We start from the raw sequence: 10,000 nt of genomic DNA on the forward strand, positions 1-10,000 counted from the left end.
TTCGGATTTCCATGTCGTGGGGCCACGAAGAGCCGCCAAAGTCTGGGGAACTCGGGGTGTCCATTTCGCGGCGCGATGAAAACTGCTACCCAAGTCAGCAGACACACACGGGGTTTCCATTTCGCGTCACAACAAAAATTGCTACCCAAGTCTGGGAAACGCGGTGTAAGGACCTGCGGTTCGGTTTCTCCCCGTCGGTGTGAAGTGCGAACTCTATGACCAAAATGTGCGAAGGGACATAAGTATAATGCGCATTAGAGGTGGAGCGATGGTTGGTTTATAGCGTGGGAGTGTTTGGCATAACCCACGGGCCGACTTACATGTTGGGGCGACTTCAACGAAGTATTGTTTGCCGACCAACAATCTGATGGCAAGTTTGCGACGTGTAAGGGCGTTTTGGCATGCGGTGGTCGAGTCGGCCTGGGCAGCGACTCGCCCAACCGCTCGTATAAATATGGCAAGGCGTTGGAGGATTTGGCATTCATTCGAAGATGGACATTCGAACATGAGCATTCAGTGATCAAGAAAAAAGTGCGAAGTAGTGGAGCAGGTCACAAAAGAGGTGCGGGCATATATGCACCCGCTCTTGGGCAAGAACACACGATACGCACAGGTTTCAGTTATCGGGTGAGGGCATGGGTAAGGAAGGCACCCGCCGTTTGGTGTGACACGGGGCGTCTCGGGTAGGTCGCCCGCTCGTCGTGGAAGAAGAAACGCGGAGGTGTCTCGGGTGACTCGGGTAAGTCGCCCGCCCGTCGTGCAAAAGGAAATGGGGGGTGACTCGGGTGAGGTCGCCTGCCCTTCGTGTAGCGGTAAACGAGGTTCGGTCGAGGAGTACGGTTGGCAGCTCGTGTGGGGGCGTGCCCACCCAGCTCGAGCAAGGAACTCGGTTGGCACACGGAGGTGTTGCCTATTTATAAAATTGGCTAAGTGTGAAACTTAGTGTTTCCCATGTATACTTGTAAAGCCTCGTAAACATTGTAGAGTTGAATAATATATTGTATTCGGGCAGACTCATTGTTGAGGGAGTTTCCCCTCCCTTTATATTGCGCAATTGTGTTCTTCATGTATAATTGCTGATGATAATGAATGTGTATGGGTGTTCATTGGTATAGAGGAAACATAATAATACTTGGTTGCGAAAAACAAACTAAGTAGACTAATGGTTGGGCGTAGTCCATGAACATAAGTATTGGTGAAAAGAAAGTGTTCGGTGGCACCGCACCTCGCCAAGTACGGCTGAAAGACTACTGTAGGCCTGGGGGTGTGACACGCGGGGTTCCCATGTCGCTCGTGCCGTGTTGGGCATGGCGCACGCCCCTTGATACCTGCACGATGGGCGAGCCACCGACAGAAAGCGCTCGGGTGACCCTTGTTGCGTGCCCGGATGAAAGAGGTGACCATGTGCGGATGAGTTACGATGCGGGCAGGTGTGCGACGTGTAGCGACGGGTGTAATCGGCGAGGTGGTGGAGCTGACCCATGGGTGCGACGGTGCACACGAAGGGATGCGGCGGTTCATTGGAATGGGGGGTGCCGAGGTTATGTGGCAGGTCAGCCGGGCATGCATGTTGATGGAGCCGACCCTTGTTATCCTCGAGAGACACGGCCCTTGGGCGAAAGGATGCGTATAAGTAAGGAGGATGGCGTTTGAAGAAGAGACATCGAACTCAGACTTCCACATCGCAGAACAAGTGTGAAGGAAGGAGTTGGGCGAAAACTGAAGGAAGAGAAGGACGCGGGTAAGAGGGCCGCACCGGGGGGCGGATTACAGAGGGCGGGTTAGGCTTGGTAGTGCGGACAGGTAGAGCAGGGCGGGTTACCATCCGGGCAGGGAGGCCGCACTGCATGCGGGTCGTGCGCCCTCACTATGGACCGCGCCGACGGGCAGAGCTTGGGCACCACGGAAGGGAAAGTCGGGCGGATAGGTTCGCAGTTCAGGTGTGGAGTTGTGTCGTGCAGGCCGCGGGCCAGTGCAGCATGACCACATTACACGACAGGTTGAAAGAATAATTGAAGAAGATAAATCTATGGTAAGTTATTTTCGCTGCATTGTTAAGAACACTTATTGGAAAATTGACTGAGTGTTGAAGTAGGCGCAGATCGTGTACACAAGTATTGGTAAAAAGAAAAAGTACGGCGGTGCCGCACCCGATTATGCGTGGTTGAAATACTACCACTAGGATAGGAGCGTGACATGAGGTCTACTAGTCCCTCCTCGACATAGGTCGCCAAATTGCGGGGAACCCGGGGATTCCATGTCCCGCCTTGTCGAAAGCATCCAAAGCGCGGGAAATTTGTGGTTCCCATGTCTCGTCGCGATGGAAATCGCCCTAGGTGCAGTAAACTTGGTGTACATCGAGCCTACAACCTCACTTCAAGAAAAAGGCTCGGTTGGTCAAGAGAATGAAGGTTTCTTCATTGGTAAAGGATCTCGCTAAGGATCAAAGGTTGGAGTCTCTTCTAAAGCTAGTCCACCACGAACTATCAAAAGTTGAAAGAAGGACAGAGTGCCGGGGAACGAAGCGCCGAAGAAACAAAGTGCAGAGAGGAGGAAGGACTCAACTTGTGCTTGGGGGATATTATTGTCAAGGGTCTAGGGCTTCGCAATGACCAATAAGAAGCTTCAATGAGAGAAATTTACGAAAGGGTTTTCCTCTGAGAGAGAGAGAGAGGTTTTTTCCTGGAAGAGAGCCAACATCTTGTGTTCTTGTTCTTATGTTTTTGGCACCAGTTTGATGAAAGTAAACACACATGCATTAATAAGAAGAGAAGAAGATTAAGATAACACGATAAATTTAAAAAGAGCTTCACAAATTGTTATCAAGTCTAGAAGAATCCTGCTATACCCCATTGCCCCAGATTCTTCAACGCGGTATCGGAGCTAAGGTGACACATCAAGGAAAGGGAATCTCAAGAACATCCGCAAGGTTGAAGCGTCAAGCCAAGAAGTCTCAATCACATCAAGGACAAGAAGGTCTACCATCTGTCATTCATCATGGAAGACTACAAAGCAAGAAGAAACACCTTGTATAAAGGCACCTACAAGAAGAACAAATCAAAGAGGGACCTACATCAAGCTACACCATCTTGAAGAATGAAAGGCGCTACGAGTCAAGTCATCAAGCAAGTCCATTTGAAGAAAGCAACTTGAACAACATCAAGATCTAAGGAAGGCAAGCCATCAAGAAGAAAGCAAGTTCACTACATCTCAAACTCTATCAAGTAAGTATATGTCCCCTTCTGAGTATACCTTAGTGTCTTTTTGCAAGGAAAGTAGCAAATTGGTTGGGACCACTACATGTCCAAAGTCCAACGGTTTGGATGCCAAGAGCATGGACACTACAAAAGGGATTGTCCTAAACTTAAGAAGGACAACAATAACAAGAGAAAAAGGGAAGAAGCTCATGTAACTCAAGAAGTGAAAGAAGACGACAAGAAGCAAAAGAAGGAAGATCCTCCTATGACTAAGTCAACCTCTTTGCTTAAAGTCTTCTTTCAAAGGGGGTAGAGGTCTCATTGGGGGTCCCATTTATGGGATTCAAGAGAGGATGATATACAGGTGAGAGCAGATGAAGCAAGAAAGGCTACACCAATCGAGGAGAACTATCAAATAAAGCCGCGATGATAAAAGCATAATCAAGGTGAGGTATGTATGCCTCAAAGTTTAATTCATGTCATCATATATAATGATTGGGTCATGGGAAAAGTTCTAGAATCACGATCAAGAATAAAAGGATCTCTTTCGCCAATGCCATGCTCGGAGGCATGTGCTACAGTGCAGTAAAGGTCAACATGAAGAAGTGCTCTCATAAGGAGTATAAGGTGGTTTACCAATCAATCCAATAAGAAGCAAATGAAGAACATCGCGGTCATAAAGAATAACTATTTGACAAGATTCCTCAACATCTCTCGAAAGAAGGCACGGAAACTCTGACAAAGGAAGAAAAAGATAAAGGACCCTTGACACCTACGAAGGCCTTGGAGATAGTAAGGTGCAGATAACCATTTCCACTCTACAAATATGTCATGATGAAGAGGAATATCATGAAGGGCCACTAAATCAAAGTACGGGAACAAGCGACTACAACTAAGCATCCATGTGATAAGTGTTATGAAGGATAGACAAGGTGACAAAGGAGTAGCTAGATGACAAAAAGGACCTGATATATATCAAAAAGGCCACTTTCCACGAAGGGAGCATTTACATGACAAACCAGGGGGAAAAGTGATCGATGGTCGGTACCCTGCCAAGAAGAAGTTCAAACAAAGACTTCATGACATCGAAGGAAAGAAGGAGATCAAGCGATTGAAGGACCCATGAAGAAGACGTTGTTGATGAATGGACAAGTCCCTAGCTAAGAGGGAGTTCTAACAAGTTCCCAACTACAAAGGAGCTTGGGCAAGTTTCTTGTCAGAGGAAACTTGGGCATGTCTTCCCCAATCAAGGGGAAGAGATAGACACAACATTCTTGTCTTCAATTGGCAAGAAATAACGAGAGGATTGGGCAATCATTTGGCATCTGATGCTCTTTGAGCATGTGTAGGGCACCCAAGTAAAGAGTAAGCAAGAGGAGTGATATTCTTTGAGGGATGGGAACCCAAGACAAGAATTTTCCTAGAAGGTCATACTCAGGGAACACCTGGGTGGGTATGTACCTTTAGAGACAATGACCAAGGTGTTAGTCAAGGCCTTGCTATGAACAATGTTAGCTAATATGATGCTATAACAGATGGGTTGCCAATCCGATTTCTCTTATGTGAATTATTCAAGATTGAAAAATAGCCAAACACCTTGTAATGATTTATGAATACCTCCCCAGTTGAGAGGGGGTGTTGAAGAAAGTGTAACTGGGTTCGGTCTTCATAAATGTACTTTTGATATTTGTATTTATTCAAGAAAATAAATAAATAAATAAATATATATATATATATATATATATATATATATTATATTTGTCATTGAGTTTCTTGCTCATTGAAATAGGCCTAGCACATGTTAAAGTGTTATAAAGAGTCAAAATAAAATGTTGAAGATATTAAGGACATGTTACCCCAGGTATACTTATGTATTAGAGTCAAAGATATTCCTACCCTCGTGCCTTCGTTTGATCGTGCGCCCGTTCAAACCCAAAATTTCCTTCGGGCGGGCCGGGTCATCCCGTGCCGTGCCGTGTGTGGGGTTGCACGGGCACACGTGGGCATGCCGAAAATGCCAAGTCATGACCGCCCGTGTGCCTTCTTTGTTCGGGTTGTGCACCCATGGAAACCCCAAATTTCGTTCGGGCGATTCGGGTTGGCTCGTCCAGGGTGGGTCAGGTTGTGTCGTGCCGTGTGTGGGTGCCCCGACACACGTGGCCATGCCAAAAATTCTAAGTCGTCACCGCCTGTGTGTCTTCTGCACATTCGTTCGGCCCATTTTCCTGATGCTCCCTCGGGCCTTCGTTCGGGTCGTGCACCCATGGAAACCCCAAATTTCGTTCGGGCCGTGCACACATGGAAGCCCCAAATTCCGTTCGGGTGGGTCGGGTCGTGTCGTGTGTGGGTTCCCGTGCAAACGCGTTCAGGCGAGTCGAGTGGGGTCGGGTCATGCCGTGCCGCGCGTGGGTGCTCGGGAACATGTGGCCGTGCAAAAAATGTTAGGGCGTGACCACCCATGTGCCTCCTGCATGTTCGCGCGACCCGTTTGCCCGACGCTCCGTCGCACCTTCATTTGCGCGGGTCGGGTCGTGCCGTGTGTGGGTGCTCGGGCACACGTGGTAGTGCCAAAAATGCTAAGTCATGACCCCCCGTGTGCCTTCTACACGTTCGTGCAGCCCGTTTGCCCAACGCTGCCTTGTGCCTTCGTTCAGGTCGCGCACCCATGGAAACCCCAAATTTCGTTCGGGTTGTGCATACAAGGAAACCCCAAATTTTGTTCAGGTCGGGTCATGTCGTGTCGTGTGTGGGTGCCCTGCAAACGTGTTCGGGCAGGTCGGGTCAGCTCGCACAAGGCCGGTCGGGCCGTGTCGGTTCGGCTTGCACAAGGCCGGTCGGGCCGTGTCGTGCCGTGTGTGGGTGCCCGGGCACACGTGGGCGTGCCAAAAATACTAAGTCGTGACTGCCCATGTGTCTTCTACACGTTCCTGTGGCCCATTTTCCTGATGCTCCCTCGTGCCTTCATTCGGGTCGTGCGCCCACGGAAACCCCGAAATTTCGTTCGGGTCGTGCGCCCATGGAAACCCCAAATTTCGTTTGGGCGGGTCGGAACGTGTCGTGTGTGGGTGCCCGTGCAAACAGGTCGGGTCATGTCATGTCGTGTCGTGTGACGGTGCCTAGGGCACACGTGGCCATATAAAAAATGCTAAGTTGTGAAGGGGGGTGGGCCTTGTGCACGATCGTGATGCCCATTTGCCCGAAACTCCCTTGTGTCTTCGTTTTGGTCATGTGTTGGACCCATGTAAACTCGTTCGAGCGGGTCGTTTTCCGTGTAAACACTCATTCAGGAGGGTCGTTTTCCATGTAAACTCATTCGGGTGGGTCGTTTGAGGGTGCCCGTGTAAACTCGTTCGGGGGGGTCGGGCGAGGTCGTTCATGCAAAAATGTTCGGGCGGGTCGGGCGAGGGCGTCTGTGCAAACCCGTTCGGGCGGGTCGTTCGGGCAAGGGTGTCCATGCAAAACCTTTTAGGCGGGTCGGGCGAGGGCGTCCGTGCAAACCCGTTCAGGCGGGTCGGGCGAGGGCCTCCGTGCAAACTCGTTCGGGCAGGTCATTTGAGGGCACCCATGTGAACTTGTTCGGGTGGGTCGTTCGAGCGAGGGCGCGCCTGGGCGAACGAGCCCGTATCAAAAAATGCTAAGTTGTGACCCGAGGTTGGCTTTGTGCACATTCGTGTAGCTCATTTGCCCGGCTCTCCCTTGTCGCTTCGTTTCAGTCGTGCGGGGACCCATGAAAATTCCAGATGATCTGAGCGACAGGTTTTGTTTCCGTGTGAAAGGTGTGTTGGTAATTGAGTTGTGTTTTCGCATTTTCCTGAACGATGGCCTTGGGTCGTTTGTAGGGTAGCCGATTTTCATCTTCTCTCCATCCCCACTCGGTAGCGCATGAGCGGTAATGTTGGCCATGCTCGTCTTGGGAGGCATATGTGAACAATTCCCCTTCTGCTTTCCAAGTTCTTGGAGCTGTATGGGCTGTTGTGGTGTGGCTCCCTTACTCGTCCTGGTCCCCCTTGCGCCCCTCCAGATGATACCAGCGACAGGTTTTATTTCCGTGTGAAAGGTGGGTTGGTAATCGAGTTGTGTTTTCGCGTGTGCCCGAAGGATGGCCTTGGGTCATTTGTAGGGTTGCCGATTTCGTCTTCTCTCCATCCCCACTCGGTAGCACATGAGCGGTAATGTTGGCCACACTGGTCTTGGGAGGCATATGTGAACAATTCCCCTTTTGCTCTCCAAGTTCTTGGAGCTGTATGGGCTGTTGTGGTGTGGCTCCCTGGCTCGTCCTGGACCCCGCGTGCCCCTCCAGATGATACCAACAACAGGTTTTCTTTCCATGTGAAAGGTGGGTTGGTAATCGAGTTGTGTTTTCGGGTTTGCCTGAACGATGGCCTTGGGTCATTTGTAGGGCCGACGATTTTCATCTTCTCTACATCCCCACTCGGTAGCACAAGAGCGGTAATGTTGGCCATGCTCGTCCTCGGAGGCATACGTGAAAAATTCCCCTTCTACTCTCCAAGTTTTTGGAGCTGTATGGGCTATTGTGGTGTGGCTCCCTGGCTCGTCCTGGTCCCCGAGTGCCCCTCCAGATGATACCAACGATAGGTTTTCCTTCCGTGTGAAAGGTGGGTTGGTAATCGAGTTGTGTTTTTGGGTTTGCCTGAATGATGGCCTTGGGTCGTTTGTAGGGCGGTCGATTTTCATCTTCTCTCCATCCCCACTCGGTAGTGCATGAGTGGTAATGTTAGCCATGCTCGTCTTGGGAGGCATATGTGAACAATTCCCCTTCCGCTCTCCAATTTCTCAGAGCTATATGGGCTGTTGTGGTGTGGCTCCTTGGCTCGTCCTGGTCCCTGCGTGCCCCTCCAGATGATACCAGCGACAGGTTTTCTTTCCGTGTGAAAGGTGGGTTGGTAATCGAGTTGTGTTTTTAGGTTTGCCTGAACGATGGCCTTGGGTCGTTTGTAGGGTGGCCGATTTTCATCTTCTCTCCATCCCCACTCGGTAGCGCATGAGCGGTAATGTTGGCCAGGCTCGGCCTTGGAGGCATATGTGAACAATTCCCCTTCCGCTCTCCAAGTTCTTGGAGCTATATGGGCTATTGTGGTGTGGCTCCCTGGCTCGTCCTGGTCCCCGAGTGCCCTCCAGATGATACCAGCGACAGGTTTTCTTTCCGTGTGAAAGGTGGGTTGGTAATCGAGTTGTGTTTTTGCGTTTGCCCGAATGATGGCCTTGGGTCGTTTGTAGGGCGGTCTATTTTCATCTTCTCTCCATCCCCACTCGGTAGCGCATGAGCGGTAATGTTGGCCATGCTCATCCTGGGAGGCATATGTGAACAATTCCCCTTCCGCTCTCCAAGTCTAGGAGCTGTATGGGTTGTTGTTGTGGTGTGGCTCTCTGGCTCGTCCTGGTCCCCCTCGTGCCCCTCCAGATGATACCAGCGACAGGTTTTCTTTTCGTGTGAAAGGTGGGTTGGTAATCGAGTTGTGTTTTTTACGTTTTCCTGAACGATGGCCTTGGGTCGTTTGTAGGGTGGCCAATTTTCATCTTCTCTCCATACCCACTCGGTAGCGCATGAGCGGTAATGTTGCCCATGCTCGTCCGGGGAGGCATATGTGGACAATTGCTCTCTAAGTTCTTGGAGTTGTAGGGGTTGTTGTGGTTTGGCTCCCTAGTTTGTCTTGGTCCCCTTGTGCCCCTCCAGATGATACCAGCGACAGGTTTTCTTTTCGTGTGAAAGGTGGGTTGGTAATCGAGTTGTGTTTTTGGGTTTTCCTGAAGGATGGCCTTGGGTCGTTTGTAGGGTGTCCGATTTTCATAATCTCTCCATCCCCACTCGGTAGCGCATGAGCGGTAATGTTGGCCATTCTCGTCCCAGGAGGCATACGTGAACAATTCCCCTTCTACTCTCTAAGTTCTTGGTGCTGTATGGGTTGTTGTGGTGTGTCTCCTTGGCTCGTCCTGGTCCACCTCGTGCCCCTCCAGAAGATACAGGTGACAAGTTTTCTTTCCGTGTGAAAGGTGGTTTGGTAATTGAGTTGCTTTTTCGGGTTTGCTCGAATGATGGCCTTGGGTAATTTGTAGGGTGGCCAATTTTTGTCTTCTCTCCATCCCCACTCGGTAGCACATGAGCGGTAATGTGGGCAATGCTCATCCCCGTCCCTCTTTCCCATCCCAACGATAAGAATGTTGATAGTTTCCTCGACGCTCCTTTGAGCCTCCGTTTTTGCGGTCCCAGATGGAAGCCCAAAACTCTGTCTTTGCCTATGTCACTATCATGCCCCTCGGTTGTTGCGAATAGAGAATTTTGATTAGGCTGGGTAGCCATGTGTGGCTCCATTGAAATTGGCTCCTCGTTATATTGTTCACCTCCTCCCTATTTGGTGTGGAGGGTTTTTCTTTTCGTGTGAAAGGTGGGTTGGTAATTGAGTTGGTTTTTCGGGTTTGCCTCAAGAATGGCCTTGGGTCATTTGTAGGGTGTCCGATATTCATCTTCTCTCCATACCCACTCGGTAGCGCATGAGCGGTAATGTTGGCATGCTTGTCCCGAGAGGCATATGTGAACAATTCCCCTTCTGCTCCAAGTTTTGGGAGTTGTATGGGTTGTTGTGGTGTGGCTCCTTGTGATGGCTAGCCTCTTCATTGTTCGGCTGTTTATGGTGCCGGTGTCTTGTGCTTGTACTCTTTCCGTGTTGGCATTGTCGGTTGAGATGCATACATTTAAGAGGGAAGTGGAAGGGTTTTGGTTGTAAACCACCTACGCTCCCTCTTGCTTGCTTTTTTCGTTGGGCGATGTGAGGCGCTGTTCTCCT

This window comes from Pinus tabuliformis, chromosome Q, assembly GCF_031772625.1.
Source record: "Pinus tabuliformis cultivar Carrire ecotype Pingquan chromosome Q, CPIR1, whole genome shotgun sequence".
Classification (NCBI taxonomy): domain Eukaryota; kingdom Viridiplantae; phylum Streptophyta; class Pinopsida; order Pinales; family Pinaceae; genus Pinus; species Pinus tabuliformis.